The sequence below is a fragment of the Schistocerca gregaria genome, chromosome 3, assembly GCF_023897955.1.
Source record: "Schistocerca gregaria isolate iqSchGreg1 chromosome 3, iqSchGreg1.2, whole genome shotgun sequence".
Taxonomy (NCBI): domain Eukaryota; kingdom Metazoa; phylum Arthropoda; class Insecta; order Orthoptera; family Acrididae; genus Schistocerca; species Schistocerca gregaria.
Genome location: NC_064922.1, coordinates 75,916,754 through 75,935,808, shown reverse-complemented (window position 1 = coordinate 75,935,808; position 19,055 = coordinate 75,916,754).

The window sequence follows — 19,055 nt, the reverse complement described above, 5'->3', positions numbered from 1 at the left end:
ATGGAATTGCTGTGTTTCATCAACACTCTGATAGTAGACAGATTACAGAATGCCTCCAGATGTGCATCGGAAACTACTACTGGTCTTTCAGGGAACGATCAAAGCGTAGACTGTTTGAGACATAACTCCCATGGAGGAAAGTGCGGATGGTGACTGTTTTATTCAATCCCGATGAAATTTCTGTGTTTCGTCAACACTCTGATACTCCACAGATTACAGAATGCCTTCAGATGTGCATCGGAAACTTCTACTGGTCTTCCAGGGAACGATCAAAGCGTAGACTGTTAAGGACACTACTCCCATGGAAGAAAGTGCGCATGGTGACTTTTGTATACAATTTCGATGCAATTTCTGTGTTTCATCAGCACTCTGATAGTCCACAGAATACAGAATGCCTCCGGATGTGCTTCGGAAACTACTACTGGACTTCCAGAGTACGATCAAAGCGTAAACTCCTTGAGACATTACTTCCATGGAGGAAAGTGCGCATGGTGACTGTTGTATTCAATCCCGATGAAATTTCTGTGTTTCATCAACACTCTGATAGTCCACAGATTACAGAATGCCACGAGATGTGCATCGGAAACTACTACTGGTCTTCCTGGGAACGATCTAAGCGTAGACTGTTTCAGACATTACTCCCATGGAGGAAAGTGCGCATGGTGACTGTTGTATTCAATCCCGATGCAATTACTGTGTTTCATCAACACTCTGATAGTCTACACATTACAGAATGCCACCAGATGTGCATCGGAAACTACTACTGGTTTTCCAGGGAACGATCAAAAGCGTAGATTGTTTGAGACATTACTCCCGTGGAGTAAAGTGCGCATGGTGACTGTTGTATCAAATCCCGATGCAATTACTGTGTTTCATCAACACTCTGATAGTCCACAGATTACAGAATGCCTCCAGATGTGCATCCGAAACCACTACTGGTCTTTCAGGGAACGATCAAAGCGTAGACAGTTTGAGACTTTACTCCCATGGAGAAAAAATGCATGGTGACAGTTGTATTCAATACCGACGCAGTTTCTGTGTTTCATCAACACTCTGATAGTCCACAGATTACAGAGTGCCTCCAGATGTTCATCGGAAACTACTACTGGTCTTCCAGGGAACGATCAAAAATAGACTGTTTGGGACATTACTCCCATGGAGGAAAGTGCGCATGGTGACTGTTGTATTCAATCCCGATGCAATTTCTGTGTTTCATCTACACTCTGATAATCCACAGATTACAGAATACCTCCATATGTGCATCGGAAATTACTACTGGTCTTCCAGGGAACGATCAAAGCGTAGACTGTTTGAGACATTACTCTCATGGAGGAAAGTGCGCATGGTGACTGTTGTATTCAATTTCGATGCAATTTCTGTGTTTCATCAACACTCTGATAGTCCACAGATTACAGAATGCCTCCAGATGTGCATCCGAAACCACTACTGGTCTTTCAGGGAACGATCAAAGCGTAGACAGTTTGAGACTTTACTCCCATGGAGAAAAAATGCATGGTGACAGTTGTATTCAATACCGATGCAGTTTCTGTGTTTCATCAACACTCTGATAGTCCACAGATTACAGAGTGCCTCCAGATGTTCATCGGAAACTACTACTGGTCTTCCAGGGAACGATCAAATCGTAGACTGTTTGAGACATTACTCCCATGGAGGAAAGTGTGCATGGTGACTGTTGTATTCAATCCCGATGCAATTTCTGTGTTTCATCAACACTGATAGTCCACAGATTACATAATGCCTCCAGATGTTCATCGAAAACTACTACTGGTCTTCCAGGGAACGATCAAATCGTAGACTGTTTGAGACATTACTGCCGTGGAGGAAAGTGCGCATGGTGACTGTTGTATTCAATCCCGATGCAATTTCTGTGTTTCATCAACACTCTGATGGTCCACAGATTACAGAATGCCTCCAGATGTTCATCGAAAATTTCTACTGGTCTTCCACGGAACGATCAAAGCGTAGACTGTTTGAGACATTACTGCCGCGGAGGAAAGTGCGCATGGTGACTGTTGTATTCAATCCCGAAGGAATTTCTGTGTTTCATCAACACTCTGATAGTCCACAGATTACAGAATGCCTCCAGATGTGCATCGGAAACTACTACTGGACTTCCAGGGATCGATCAAAGCGTAAATTCCTTGAGACATTACTCCCATGGAGGAAAGTGCGCAAGTTGACTGTTGTATTCAATCCCGATGCAATTTCTGTGTTTCATCAACACTCTGATAGTCCACAGATTACAGAATGCCACCAGATGTTCATCGGAAACTACTACTGGACTTTCAGGGAACGATCAAAGCGTAGACTCTTTGAGACATTACTTTTATGGAGGAATGTGCGAATGGTGACTGTTGTATTCAATCCCGATGCAATTTATGTGTTTCATCAACTCTCTGATAGTCCACAGATGACGGAAAGCCTCCAGATGTCCATCGGAATCTACTCCTGATCTTCCTGGGAACGATCAAAGCGTAGACTGCTAGGGACATTACTCCCATGGAGGAAAGTGCGCAAGGTGACTGTTGTATTAAATCCCGATGCAATTTCTGTGTTTCATCAACACTCTGATAATCCACAGATTACAGAATGCCACCAGATGTGCATCGGAAACTACTACTGGACTTTCAGGGAACGATCAAAGCGCAGACTGTTTGAGACATTACTCCCATGGAGAAAAAATGCATGGTCATTGTTGTATTCAATCCCGATGCAGTATCTGTGTTTCATCAACCCTCTGATAGTCCACAGATTACAGAATGAATCCAGATGTTCATCGGAAACTACTACTGGTCTTCCAGGGAACGATGAAAGCGTAGACTCCTTGAGACATTACTTTTATGGAGGAATGAGCGCATGGTGACTGTTGTATTCAATCCCGATGCAATTTCTGAGTTTCATCAACACTCTAATAGTCCACACATTACAGAATGCCTCCAGATGTGCATCGTAAACTACTACTGGTCTTCCAGGGAACGATCAAAGCGTAAACTCTTTGAGACGTTACTCACATGGAGGAAAGTGCGCATGGTAACTGTTGTATTCAATCCCGATGCATTTTCTGTGTTTCATCAACACTCTGATAGTCCACAGATTACAGAATGCCACGAGATGTTCATCGGAAACTACTACTGGTCTTCCAGGGAACGATCAAATCGTAGACTGTTTGAGACATTACTGCCGTGGAGGAAAGTGCGCATGGTTACTGTTGTATTCAATCCCGATGCAATTTCTTTGTTTCATCAACACTCTGATAGTCCACAGATTACAGAATGCCTCCAGATGTTCATCGGAAATTTCTACTGGTCTTCCACGGAACGATCAAAGCGTAGAATGTTTGAGACATTAATTTTATGCAGGAATGGGCGCATGGTGACTGTTGTATTCAATCCCGATGCAATTTCTGTGTTTCATCTACACTCTGAAAATACACAGATTACAGAATGCCACGAGATGTGCATCGGAAACTACTACTGGTCTTCTTGGGAACGATCTAAGCGTAGACTGTTTCAGACATTACTCCCATGGAGGAAAGTGCGCATGGTGACTGTTGTATTCAATCCCGATGCAATTACTGTGTTTCATCAACACTCTGATAGTCTACACATTACAGAATGCCACCAGATGTGCATCGGAAACTACTACTGGTTTTCCAGGGAACGATCAAAAGCGTAGATTGTTTGAGACATTACTCCCGTGGAGTAAAGTGCGCATGGTGACTGTTGTATCAAATCCCGATGCAATTTCTGTGTTTCATCAACACTCTGATAGTCCACAGTTTACAGAATGTTTCAAGATGTGCATCGGAAACTACTACTGGTCTTCCAGCTAACGATCAAAGCGTTGACTGTTTGAGACATTACTCTCATGGAGGAAAGTGCGCATGGTGACTGTTGTATTCAATTTCGATGCAATTTCTGTGTTTCATCAACACTCTGATAGTCCACAGATTACAGAATGCCTCCAGATGTGCATCCGAAACCACTACTGGTCTTTCAGGGAACGATCAAAGCGTAGACAGTTTGAGACTTTACTCCCATGGAGAAAAAATGCATGGTGACAGTTGTATTCAATACCGAAGCAGTTTCTGTGTTTCATCAACACTCTGATAGTCCACAGATTACAGAGTGCCTCCAGATGTTCATCGGAAACTACTACTGGTCTTCCAGGGAACGATCAAAAATAGACTGTTTGGGACATTACTCCCATGGAGGAAAGTGCGCATGGTGACTGTTGTATTCAATCCCGATGCAATTTCTGTGTTTCATCTACACTCTGATAATCCACAGATTACAGAATACCTCCATATGTGCATCGGAAATTACTACTGGTCTTCCAGGGAACGATCAAAGCATAGACTGTTTGAGACATAACTCCCGTGGAGGAAAGTGCGCATGGTGACTGTTGTATTCAATGCCGATGCAATTTCTGTGTTTCATCATCAATCTGGTACTCCACAGATTACAGAATGCCTCCAGATGTGCATCGGAAACTACTACTGGTCTTCCAGGGAACTATCAAAGCGTAGACTGTTAAGGACATTACTCAAATGGAAGAAAGTGCGCATGGTGACTGTTGTATACAATTTCGATGCCATTTCTGTGTTTCATCAACACTCTGATAGTCCACAAATTACAGAATGCCTCCAAACGTGCATAGGAAAGTACTACCGGACTTCCAGAGTACGATCAAAGCGTAAACTCCTTGAGACATTACTCCCATGGAGGAAAGTGCGCATGGTGACTGTTGTATTCAATCCCGATGCATTTTCTGTGTTTCATCAACACTCTGATAGTACACAGATTACAGAATGCCACGAGATGTGCATCGGAAACTACTACTGGTCTTGTTGGGAACGATCTAAGCGTAGACTGTTTCAGACATTACTCCCATGGAGGAAAGTGCGCATGGTGACTGTTGTATTCAATCCCGATGCCATTACTGTGTTTCATCAACACTCTGATAGTCTACACATTACAGAATGCCACCAGATGTGCATCGGAAACTACTACTGGTCTTCCAGGGAACGATCAAAAGCGTAGATTGTTTGAGACATTACTCCCGTGTAGTAAAGAGCGCATGGTGACTGTTGTACTCAAACCCGATGCAATTTCTGTGTTTCATCAACTCTCTGATAGTCCACAGATTACGGAAAGCCTCCAGATGTCCATCGGAATCTACTCCTGGTCTTCCTGGGAACGATCAAAGCGTAGACTGCTAGGGACATTACTCCCATGGAGGAAAGTGCGCAAGGTGACTGTTGTATTCAATCCCGATGCAATTTCTGTGTTTCATCAACACTCTGATAGTCCACAGATTACAGAATGCCACCAGATGTGCATCGGAAACTACTACTGGACTTTCAGGGAACGATCAAAGCGTAGGCTGTTTGAGACATTACTCCCATGGAGAAAAAATGCATGGTCATTGTTGTATTCAATCCCGATGCAGTTTCTGTGTTTCATCAACCCTCTGATAGTCCACAGATTACAGAATGCCTCCAGATGTTCATCGGAAACTACTACTGGTCTTCCAGGGGACGATGAAAGCGTAGACTCTTTGAGACATTACTTTTATGGAGGAATGTGCGCATGGTGACTGTTGTATTCAATCCCGGTGCAATTTCTGAGTTTCATCAACAGTCTAATAGTCCACACATTACAGAATGCCTCCAGATGTGCATCGTAAACTACTACTGGTCTTCCAGGGAACGATCAAAGCGTAAACTCTTTGAGACATTACTCACATGGAGGAAAGTGCGCATGGTAACTGTTGTATTCAATCCCGATGCATTTTCTGTGTTTCATCAACACTCTGATAGTCCACAGATTACAGAATGCCACGAGATGTTCATCGGAAACTACTACTGGTCTTCCAGGGAACGATCAAATCGTAGACTGTTTGAGACATTACTGCCGTGGAGGAAAGTGCGCATGGTGACTGTTGTATTCAATCCCGATGCAATTTCTGTGTTTCATCAACACTCTGATAGTCCACAGATTACAGAATGCCTCCAGATGTTCATCGGAAATTTCTACTGGTCTTCCACGGAACGATCAAAGCGTAGAATGTTTGAGACATTAATTTTATGCAGGAATGTGCGCATGGTGACTGTTGTATTCAATGCCGATGCAATTTCTGTGTTTCATCTACACTCTGATAATCCACAGATTACAGAATACCTCCATATGTGCATCGGAAACTACTACTGGTCTTCCAGGGAACGATCAAAGCGTAGACTGTTTGAGACATACCTCCCCTGGAGGAAAGTGCGCATGGTGACTGTTGTATTCAATGCCGATGCAATTTGTGTGTCTCATCAACACTCTGATACTCCACAGATTACAGAATGCCTCCAGATGTGCATCGGAAACTACTACTATTCTTCCAGGGAACGATCAAAGCGTAGACTGATTCAGACATTACTCCCATGGAAGAAAGTGCGCATGGTGACTGTTGTATTCAATTTAGATGCAATTTCTGTGTTTCATCAACACTCTGATAGTCCACAGATTACAGAATGCCTCCAGATGTGCATCGGAAACTACTACTGGTCTTTCAGGGAACGATCAAAGCGTAGACAGTTTGAGACTTTACTCCCATGGAGAAAAAATGAATGGTGACAGTTGTATTCAATACCGATGCAGTTTCTGTGTTTCATCAACACTCTGATAGTCCACAGATTACAGAATGCCTCCAGATGTTCATCGGAAACTACTACTGGTCTTCCAGGGAACGATCAAAGCGTAGACTGTTTCAGACATTACTCCCATGGAAGAAAGTGCGCATGGTGACTGTTGTATTCAATCCCGATGCAATTTCTGTGTTTCATCTACACTCTGATAATCCACAGATTACAGAATACCTCCATATGTGCATCGGAAACTACTACTGGTCTTCCAGGGAACGATCAAAGCATAGACTGTTTGAGACATAACTCCCGTGGAGGAAAGTGCGCATGGTGGCTGTTGTATTCAATGCCGATGCAATTTCTGTGTTTCATCAACAATCTGGTACTCAACAGATTACAGAATGCCTCCAGATGTGCATCGGAAACTACTACTGGTCTTCCAGGGGACGATCAAAGCGTAGACTGTTTCAGACATTACTCCCATGGAAGAAAGTGCGCATGGTGACTTTTGTATACAATTTCGATGCAATTTCTGTGTTTCATCAACACTCTGATAGTCCACAGAATACAGAATGCCTCCAGATGTGCATCGGAAACTACTACTGGACTTCCTGAGTACGATCAAAGCGTAAACTCCTTGAGACATTACTCCCATGGAGGAAAGTGCGCATGGTGACTGTTGTATTCAATCCCGATGAAATTTCTGTGTTTCATCAACACTCTGATAGTCCACAGATTACAGAATGCCACGAGATGTGCATCGGAAACTACTACTGGTCTTCCTGGGAACTATCTAAGCGTAGACTGTTTCAGACATTTCTCCCATGGAGGAAAGTGCGCATGGTGACTGTTGTATTGAATCCCGATGCAATTACTGTGTTTCATCAACACTCTGATAGTCTACACATTACAGAATGGCACCAGATGTGCATCGGAAACTACTACTGGTCTTCCAGGGAACGATCAAATGCGTAGATTGTTTGAGACATTACTCCCGTGGAGTAAAGTGCGCATGGTGACTGTTGTATCAAATCCCGATGCAATTTCTGTGTTTCATCAACACTCTGATATTCCACAGATTACAGAATGCCTCCAGATGTGCATCCGAAACCACTACTGGTCTTTCAGGGAACGATCAAAGCGTAGACGGTTTGAGACTTTACTCCCATGGAGAAAAAGTGCATGGTGACAGTTGTATTCAATACCGATGCAGTTTCTGTGTTTCATCAACACTCTGATAGTCCACAGATTACAGAGTGCCTCCAGATGTTCATCGGAAACTACTACTGGTCTTCCAGGGAACGATCAAACATAGACTGTTTGGGACATTACTCCCATGGAGGAAAGTGCGCATGGTGACTGTTGTATTCAATCCCGATGCAATTTCTGTGTTTCATCTACACTCTGATAATCCACAGATTACAGAATACCTCCATATGTGCATCGGAAACTACTACTGGTCTTCCAGGGAACGATCAAAGCATAGACTGTTTGAGACATAACTCCCTTGGAGGAAAGTGCGCATGGTGACTGTTGTATTCAATGCCGATGCAATTTCTGTGTTTCATCAACAATCTGGTACTCCACTGATTACAGAATGCCTCCAGATGTGCATCGGAAACTACTATTGGTCTTCCAGGGAACTATCAAAACGTAGACTGTTAAGGACATTACTTCCATGGAAGAAAGTGCGCATGGTGACTGTTGTATACAATTTCGATGCAATTTCTGTGTTTCATCAACACTCTGATAGTCCACAGATTACAGAATGCCTCCAGATGTGCATAGGAAAGTACTACTGGACTTCCAGAGTACGATCAAAGCGTAAACTCCTTGAGACATTACTCCCATGGAGGAAAGTGCGCATGGTGACAGTTGTATTCAATCCCGATGCATTTTCTGTGTTTCATCAACACTCTGATAGTCCACAGATTACAGAATGCCTCCAGATGTGCATCGGAAACTACTACTGGTCTTTCAGGGAACGATCAAAGCGTAGACAGTTTGAGACTTTACTCCCATGGAGATAAAATGAATGGTGACAGTTGTATTCAATACCGATGCAGTTTCTGTGTTTCATCAACACTCTGATAGTCCACAGATTACAGAATGCCTCCAGATGTTCATCGGAAACTACTACTGGTCTTCCAGGGAACGATCAAAGCGTAGACTGTTTCAGACATTACTCCCATGGAAGAAAGTGCGCATGGTGACTGTTGTATTCAATCCCGATGCAATTTCTGTGTTTCATCTACACTCTGATAATCCACAGATTACAGAATACCTCCATATGTGCATCGGAAACTACTACTGGTCTTCCAGGGAACGATCAAAGCATAGACTGTTTGAGACATAACTTCCGTGGAGGAAAGTGCGCATGGTGGCTGTTGTATTCAATGCCGATGCAATTTCTGTGTTTCATCAACAATCTGGTACTCAACAGATTACAGAATGCCTCCAGATGTGCATCGGAAACTACTACTGGTCTTCCAGGGGACGATCAAAGCGTAGACTGTTTCAGACATTACTCCCATGGAAGAAAGTGCGCATGGTGACTTTTGTATACAATTTCGATGCAATTTCTGTGTTTCATCAACACTCTGATAGTCCACAGAATACAGAATGCCTCCAGATGTGCATCGGAAACTACTACTGGACTTCCATAGTACGATCAAAGCGTAAACTCCTTGAGACATTACTCCCATGGAGGAAAGTGCGCATGGTGACTGTTGTATTCAATCCCGATGAAATTCTGTGTTTCATCAACACTCTGATAGTCCACAGATTACAGAATGCCACGAGATGTGCATCGGAAACTACTACTGGTCTTCCTGGGAACGATCTAAGCGTAGACTGTTTCAGACATTTCTCCCATGGAGGAAAGTGCGCATGGTGACTGTTGTATTCAATCCCGATGCAATTACTGTGTTTCATCAACACTCTGATAGTCTACACATTACAGAATGGCACCAGATGTGCATCGGAAACTACTACTGGTCTTCCAGGGAACGATCAAATGCGTAGATTGTTTGAGACATTACTCCCGTGGAGTAAAGTGCGCATGGTGACTGTTGTATCAAATCCCGATGCAATTTCTGTGTTTCATCAACACTCTGATATTCCACAGATTACAGAATGCCTCCAGATGTGCATCCGAAACCACTACTGGTCTTTCAGGGAACGATCAAAGCGTAGACAGTTTGAGACTTTACTCCCATGGAGAAAAAGTGCATGGTGACAGTTGTATTCAATACCGATGCAGTTTCTGTGTTTCATCAACACTCTGATAGTCCACAGATTACAGAGTGCCTCCAGATGTTCATCGGAAACTACTACTGGTCTTCCAGGGAACGATCAAACATAGACTGTTTGGGACATTACTCCCATGGAGGAAAGTGCGCATGGTGACTGTTGTATTAAATCCCGATGCAATTTCTGTGTTTCATCTACACTCTGATAATCCACAGATTACAGAATACCTCCATATGTGCATCGGAAACTACTACTGGTCTTCCAGGGAACGATCAAAGCATAGACTGTTTGAGACATAACTCCCGTGGAGGAAAGTGCGCATGGTGACTGTTGTATTCAATGCCGATGCAATTTCTGTGTTTCATCAACAATCCGGTACTCCACAGATTACAGAATGCCTCCAGATGTGCATCAGAAACTACTATTGGTCTTCCAGGGAACTATCAAAACGTAGACTGTTAAGGACATTACTTCCATGGAAGAAAGTGCGCATGGTGACTGTTGTATACAATTTCGATGCAATTTCTGTGTTTCATCAACACTCTGATAGTCCACAGATTACAGAATGCCTCCAGATGTGCATAGGAAAGTACTACTGGACTTCCAGAGTACGATCAAAGCGTAAACTCCTTGAGACATTACTCCCATGGAGGAAAGTGCGCATGGTGACAGTTGTATTCAATCCCGATGCATTTTCTGTGTTTCATCAACACTCTGATACTCCACAGATTACAGAATGCCTCCAGATGTGCATCGGAAACTACTACTATTCTTCCAGGGAACGATCAAAGCGTAGACTGATTCAGACATTACTCCCATGGAAGAAAGTGCGCATGGTGACTGTTGTATTCAATTTCGATGCAATTTCTGTGTTTCATCAACACTCTGATAGTCCACAGATTACAGCATGCCTCCAGATGTGCATCGGAAACTACTACTGGTCTTTCAGGGAACGATCAAAGCGTAGACAGTTTGAGACTTTACTCCCATGGAGAAAAAATGAATGGTGACAGTTGTATTCAATACCGATGCAGTTTCTGTGTTTCAGCAACACTCTGATAGTCCACAGATTACAGAATGCCTCCAGATGTTCATCGGAAACTACTACTGGCCTTCCAGGGAACGATCAAAGCGTAGACTGTTTGAGACATTACTCCCATGGAGAAAAAATGCATGGTCATTGTTGTATTCAATCCCGATGCAGTTTCTGTGTTTCATCAACCCTCTGATAGTCCACAGATTACAGAATGCCTCCAGATGTTCATCGGAAACTACTACTGGTCTTCCAGGGAACGATGAAAGCGTAGACTCTTTGAGACATTACTTTTATGGAGGAATGTGCGCATGGTGACTGTTGTATTCAATCCCGATGCAATTTCTGAGTTTCATCAACAGTCTAATAGTCCACACATTACAGAATGCCTCCAGATGTGCATCGTAAACTACTACTGGTCTTCCAGGGAACGATCAAAGCGTAAACACTTTGAGACATTACTCACATGGAGGAAAGTGCGCATGGTAACTGTTGTATTCAATCCCGATGCATTTTCTGTGTTTCATCAACACTCTGATAGTCCACAGATTACAGAATGCCACGAGATGTTCATCGGAAACTACTACTGGTCTTCCAGGGAACGATCAAATCGTAGACTGTTTGAGACATTACTGCCGTGGAGGAAAGTGCGCATGGTGACTGTTGTATTCAATCCCGATGCAATTTCTGTGTTTCATCAACACTCTGATACTCCACAGATTACAGAATGCCTCCAGGTGTGCATCGGAAACTACTACTATTCTTCCAGGGAACGATCAAATCGTAGACTTATTCAGACATTACTCCCATGGAAGAAAGTGCGCATGGTGACTGTTGTATTCAATTTCGATGCAATTTCTGTGTTTCATCAGCACTCTGATAGTCCACAGATTACAGAATGCCTCCAGATGTGCATCGGAAACTACTACTGGTCTTTCAGGGAACGATCAAAGCGTAGACAGTTTGAGACTTTACTCCCATGGAGAAAAAATGAATGGTGACAGTTGTATTCAATACCGATGCAGTTTCTGTGTTTCATCAACACTCTGATAGTCCACAGATTACAGAATGCCTCCAGATGTTCATCGGAAACTACTACTGGTCTTCCAGGGAACGATCAAGCATAGACTGTTTGGGACATTACTCCCATGGAGGAAAGTGCGCATGGTGACTGTTGTATTCAATCCCAATGCAATTTCTGTGTTTCATCAACACTCTGATAGTCCACAGATGACGGAAAGCCTCCAGATGTGCATCGGAAACTACTACTGGTCTTATAGGGAACGATCAAAGCGTAGACTCTTTGAGACATTACTTTTATGGAGGAATGTGCGAATGGTGACTGTTGTATTCAATCCCGATGCAATTTATGTGTTTCATCAACTCTCTGATAGTCCAAAGATTACGGAAAGCCTCCAGATGTGCATCGGAAACTACTACTGGTCTTCCAGGGAACGATCAAAGCGTAGACTGTTTCAGACATTACTCCCATGGAAGAAAGTGCGCATGGTGACTGTTGTATTCAATCCCGATGCAATTTCTGTGTTTCATCTACACTCTGATAATCCACAGATTACAGAATACCTCCATATGTGCATCGGAAACTACTACTGGTCTTCCAGGGAACGATCAAAGCATAGACTGTTTGAGACATAACTCCCGTGGAGGAAAGTGCGCATGGTGGCTGTTGTATTCAATGCCGATGCAATTTCTGTGTTTCATCAACAATCTGGTACTCAACAGATTACAGAATGCCTCCAGATGTGCATCGGAAACTACTACTGGTCTTCCAGGGGACGATCAAAGCGTAGACTGTTTCAGACATTACTCCCATGGAAGAAAGTGCGCATGCTGACTTTTGTATACAATTTCGATGCAATTTCTGTGTTTCATCAACACTCTGATAGTCCACAGAATACAGAATGCCTCCAGATGTGCATCGGAAACTACTACTGGACTTCCAGAGTACGATCAAAGCGTAAACTCCTTGAGACATTACTCCCATGGAGGAAAGTGCGCATGGTGACTGTTGTATTCAATCCCGATGAAATTTCTGTGTTTCATCAACACTCTGATAGTCCACAGATTACAGAAGGCCACGAGATGTGCATCGGAAACTACTACTGGTCTTCCTGGGAACGATCTAAGCGTAGACTGTTTCAGACATTTCTCCCATGGAGGAAAGTGCGCATGGTGACTGTTGTATTCAATCCCGATGCAATTACTGTGTTTCATCAACACTCTGATTGTCTACACATTACAGAATGGCACCAGATGTGCATCGGAAACTACTACTGGTCTTCCAGGGAACGATCAAATGCGTAGATTGTTTGAGACATTACTCCCGTGGAGTAAAGTGTGCATGGTGACTGTTGTATCAAATCCCGATGCAATTTCTGTGTTTCATCAACACTCTGATATTCCACAGATTACAGAATGCCTCCAGATGTGCAACCGAAACCACTACTGGTCTTTCAGGGAACGATCAAAGCGTAGACAGTTTGAGACTTTACTCCCATGGAGAAAAAGTGCATGGTGACAGTTGTATTCAATACCGATGCAGTTTCTGTGTTTCATCAACACTCTGATTGTCCACAGATTACAGAGTGCCTCCAGATGTTCATCGGAAACTACTACTGGTCTTCCAGGGAACGATCAAACATAGACTGTTTGGGACATTACTCCCATGGAGGAAAGTGCGCATGGTGACTGTTGTATTCAATCCCGATGCAATTTCTGTGTTTCATCTACACTCTGATAATCCACAGATTACAGAATACCTCCATATGTGCATCGGAAACTACTACTGGTCTTCCAGGGAACGATCAAAGCATAGACTGTTTGAGACATAACTCCCGTGGAGGAAAGTGCGCATGGTGACTGTTGTATTCAATGCCGATGCAATTTCTGTGTTTCATCAACAATCCGGTACTCCACAGATTACAGAATGCCTCCAGATGTGCATCGGAAACTACTATTGGTCTTCCAGGGAACTATCAAAACGTAGACTGTTAAGGACATTACTTCATTGGAAGAAAGTGCGCATGGTGACTGTTGTATACAATTTCGATGCAATTTCTGTGTTTCATCAACACTCTGATAGTCCACAGATTACAGAATGCCTCTAGATGTGCATAGGAAAGTACTACTGGACTTCCAGAGTACGATCAAAGCGTAAACTCCTTGAGACATTACTCCCATGGAGGAAAGTGCGCATGGTGACAGTTGTATTCAATCCCGATGCATTTTCTGTGTTTCGTCAACACTCTGATACTCCACAGATTACAGAATGCCTCCAGATGTGCATCGGAAACTACTACTATTCTTCCAGGGAACGATCAAAGCGTAGACTGATTCAGACATTACTCCCATGGAAGAAAGTGCGCATGGTGACTGTTGTATTCAATTTCGATGCAATTTCTGTGTCTCATCAACACTCTGATAGTCCACAGATTACAGAATGCCTCCAGATGTGCATCGGAAACTACTACTGGTCTTTCAGGGAACGATCAAAGCGTAGACAGTTTGAGACTTTACTCCCATGGAGAAAAAATGAATGGTGACAGTTGTATTCAATACCGATGCAGTTTCTGTGTTTCATCAACACTCTGATAGTCCACAGATTACAGAATGCCTCCAGATGTTCATCGGAAACTACTACTGGCCTTCCAGGGAACGATCAAGCATAGACTGTTTGGGACATTACTCCCATGGAGGAAAGTGCGCATGGTGACTGTTAAATTCAATCCCAATGCAATTTCTGTGTTTCATCAACACTCTGATAGTCCACAGATGACGGAAAGCCTCCAGATGTGCATCGGAAACTACTACTGGTCTTATAGGGAACGATCAAAGCGTAGACTCTTTGAGACATTACTTTTATGGAGGAATGTGCGAATGGTGACTGTTGTATTCAATCCCGATGCAATTTATGTGTTTCATCAACACTCTGATAGTCCACAGATTACAGAATGCCACCAGATGTGCATCGGAAACTACTACTGGACTTTCAGGGAACGATCAAAGCGTAGACTGTTTGAGACATTACTCCCATGGAGAAAAAATGCATGGTCATTGTTGTATTCAATCCCGATGCAGTTTCTGTGTTTCATCAACCCTCTGATAGTCCACAGATTACAGAATGCCTCCAGATGTTCATCGGAAACTACTACTGGTCTTCCAGGGAACGATGAAAGCGTAGACTCTTTGAGACATTACTTTTATGGAGGAATGTGCGCATGGTGACTGTTGTATTCAATCCCGATGCAATTTCTGAGTTTCATCAACAGTCTAATAGTCCACACATTACAGAATGCCTCCAGATGTGCATCGTAAACTACTACTGGTCTTCCAGGGAACGATCAAAGCGTAAACTCTTTGAGACATTACTCACATGGAGGAAAGTGCGCATGGTAACTGTTGTATTCAATCCCGATGAAATTTCTGTGTTTCATCAACACTCTGATAGTCCACAGATTACAGAATGCCACGAGATGTTCATCGGAAACTACTACTGGTCTTCCAGGGAACGATCAAATCGTAGACTGTTTGAGACATTACTGCCGTGGAGGAAAGTGCGCATGGTGAATGTTGTATTCAATCCCGATGCAATTTCTGTGTTTCATCAACACTCTGATACTCCACAGATTACGGAAAGCCTCCAGATGTGCATCGGAAACTACTACTGGTCTTCCAGGGAACGATCAAAGCGTAGACTGTTTCAGACATTACTCCCATGGAAGAAAGTGCGCATGGTGACTGTTGTATTCAATCCCGATGCAATTTCTGTGTTTCATCTAAACTCTGATAATCCACAGATTACAGAATACCTCCATATGTGCTTTGGAAACTACTACTCGTCTTCCAGGGAACGATCAAAGCATAGACAGTTTGAGACATAACTCCCGTGGAGGAAAGTGCGCATGGTGGCTGTTGTATTCAATGCCGATGCAATTTCTGTGTTTCATCAACAATCTGGTACTCAACAGATTACAGAATGCCTCCAGATGTGCATCGGAAACTACTACGGGTCTTCCAGGGGACGATCAAAGCGTAGACTGTTTCAGACATTACTCCCATGGAAGAAAGTGCGCATGCTGACTTTTGTATACAATTTCGATGCAATTTCTGTGTTTCATCAACACTCTGATAGTCCACAGAATACAGAATGCCTCCAGATGTGCATCGGAAACTACTACTGGACTTCCAGAGTACGATCAAAGCGTAAACTCCTTGAGACATTACTCCCATGGAGGAAAGTGCGCATGGTGACTGTTGTATTCAATCCCAATGAAATTTCTGTGTTTCATCAACACTCTTATAGTCCACAGATTACAGAATGCCACGAGATGTGCATCGGAAACTACTACTGGTCTTCCTGGGAACGATCTAAGCGTAGACTGTTTCAGACATTACTCCCATGGAGGAAAGTGCGCATGGTGACTGTTGTATTCAATCCCGATGCAATTACTGTGTTTCATCAACACTCTGATAGTCTACACATTACAGAATGGCACCAGATGTGCATCGGAAACTACTACTGGTCTTCCAGGGAACGATCAAATGCGTAGATTGTTTGAGACATTACTCCCGTGGAGTAAAGTGCGCATGGTGACTGTTGTATCAAATCCCGATGCAATTTCTGTGTTTCATCAACACTCTGATATTCCACAGATTACAGAATACCTCCAGATGTGCATCCGAAACCACTACTGGTCTTTCAGGGAATGATCAAAGCGTAGACAGTTTGAGACTTTACTCCCATGGAGAAAAAGTGCATGGTGACAGTTGTATTCAATACCGATGCAGTTTCTGTGTTTCATCAACACTCTGATAGTCCACAGATTACAGAGTGCCTCCAGATGTTCATCGGAAACTACTACTGGTCTTCCAGGGTACGATCAAACATAGACTGTTTCGGACATTACTCCCATGGAGGAAAGTGCGCATGGTGACTGTTGTATTCAAACCCGATGCAATTTCTGTGTTTCATCTACACTCTGATAATCCACAGATTACAGAATACCTCCATATGTGCATCGGAAACTACTACTGGTCTTCCAGGGAACGATCAAAGCATAGACTGTTTGAGACATAACTCCCGTGGAGGAAAGTGCGCATGGTGACTGTTGTATTCAATGCCGATGCAATTTCTGTGTTTCATCAACAATCTGGTACTCCACAGATTACAGAATGCCTCCAGATGTGCATCGGAAACTACTATTGGTCTTCCAGGGAACTATCAAAACGTAGACTGTTAAGGACATTACTTCCATGGAAGAAAGTGCGCATGGTGACTGTTGTATACAATTTCGATGCAATTTCTGTGTTTCATCAACACTCTGATAGTCCACAGATTACAGAATGCCTCCAGATGTGCATAGGAAAGTACTACTGGACTTCCAGAGTACGATCAAAGCGTAAACTCCTTGAGACATTACTCCCATGGAGGAAAGTGCGCATGGTGACTGTTGTATTCAATCCCGATGCATTTTCTGTGTTTCATCAACACTCTGATAGTACACAGATTACAGAATGCCACGAGATGTGCATCGGAAACTACTACTGGTCTTATAGGGAACGATCAAAGCGTAGACAATGTGAGACATTACTTTTATGGAGGAATGTGCGAATGGTGACTGTTGTATTCAATCCCGATGCAATTTATGTGTTTCATCAACTCTCTGATAGTACAAAGATTACGGAAAGCCTCCAGATGTGCATCGGAAACTACTACTGGTCTTCCAGGGAACGATCAAAGCGTAGACTGTTTCAGACATTACTCCCATGGAGGAAAGTGCGCATGGTGACTGTTGTATTCAATCCCGATGCCATTACTGTGTTTCATCAACACTCTGATAGTCTACACATTACAGAATGCCACCAGATGTGCATCGGAAACTACTACTGGTCTTCCAGGGAACGATCAAAAGCGTAGATTGTTTGAGACATTACTCCCGTGGAGTAAAGTGCGCATGGTGACTGTTGTACGCAAACCCGATGCAATTTCTGTGTTTCATCAACTCTCTGATAGTCCACAGATTACGGAAAGCCTCCAGATGTCCATCGGAATCTACTCCTGGTCTTCCTGGGAACGATCAAAACGTAGACTGCTAGGGACATTACTCCCATGGAGCAAAGTGCGCAAGGTGACTGTTGTATTCAATCCCGATGCAATTTCTGTGTTTCATCAACACTCTGATAGTCCACAGATTACAGAATGCCACCAGATGTGCATCGGAAACTACTACTGGACTTTCAGGGAACGATCAAAGCGTAGACTGTTTGAGACATTACTCCCATGGAGAAAAAATGCATGGTCATTGTTGTATTCAATCCCGATGCAGTTTCTGTGTTTCATCAACCCTCTGATAGTCCACACATTACAGAATGCCTCCAGATGTGCATCGTAAACTACTACTGGTCTTCCAGGGAACGATCAAAGCGTAGACTGTTTCAGACATTACTCCCATGGAAGAAAGTGCCCATGGTGACTATTGTATTCAATTTCGATGCAACTTCTGTGTTTCATAAAAACTCTGATAGTCCACAGATTACAGAATGCCTCCAGATGTGCATCGGAAACTACTACTGGTCTTCCAGGGAACGATCAAAGCGTAGACTGTTTGAGACATTACTCCCATGGAGCAAAGTGCTCATGGTGACTGTTCTATTCAATCCCGATGGAATTTCTGTGTTTCATCAACACTCTGATAGTCCACAGATTACAGAATGCCTCCAGATGTGCATCGGAAACTACTACTGGTCCTTCAGGGAACGATCAAAGCGTAGACAGTTTGAGACATAACTCCCGTGGAGGAAAGTGCGGATGGTGACTGTTTTATTCAATCCCGATGAAATTTCTGTGTTTCGTCAACACTCTGATACTCCACAGATTACAGAATGCCTTCAGATGTGCATCGTAAACTTCTACTGGTCTTCCAGGGAACGATCAAAGCGTAGACTGTTAAGGACATTACTCCCATGGAAGAAAGTGCGCATGGTGACTTTTGTATACAATTTCGATGCAATTTCTGTGTTTCATGAACACTCTGATAGTCCACAGAATACAGAATGCCTCCAGATGTGCATCGGAAACTACTACTGGACTTCCAGAGT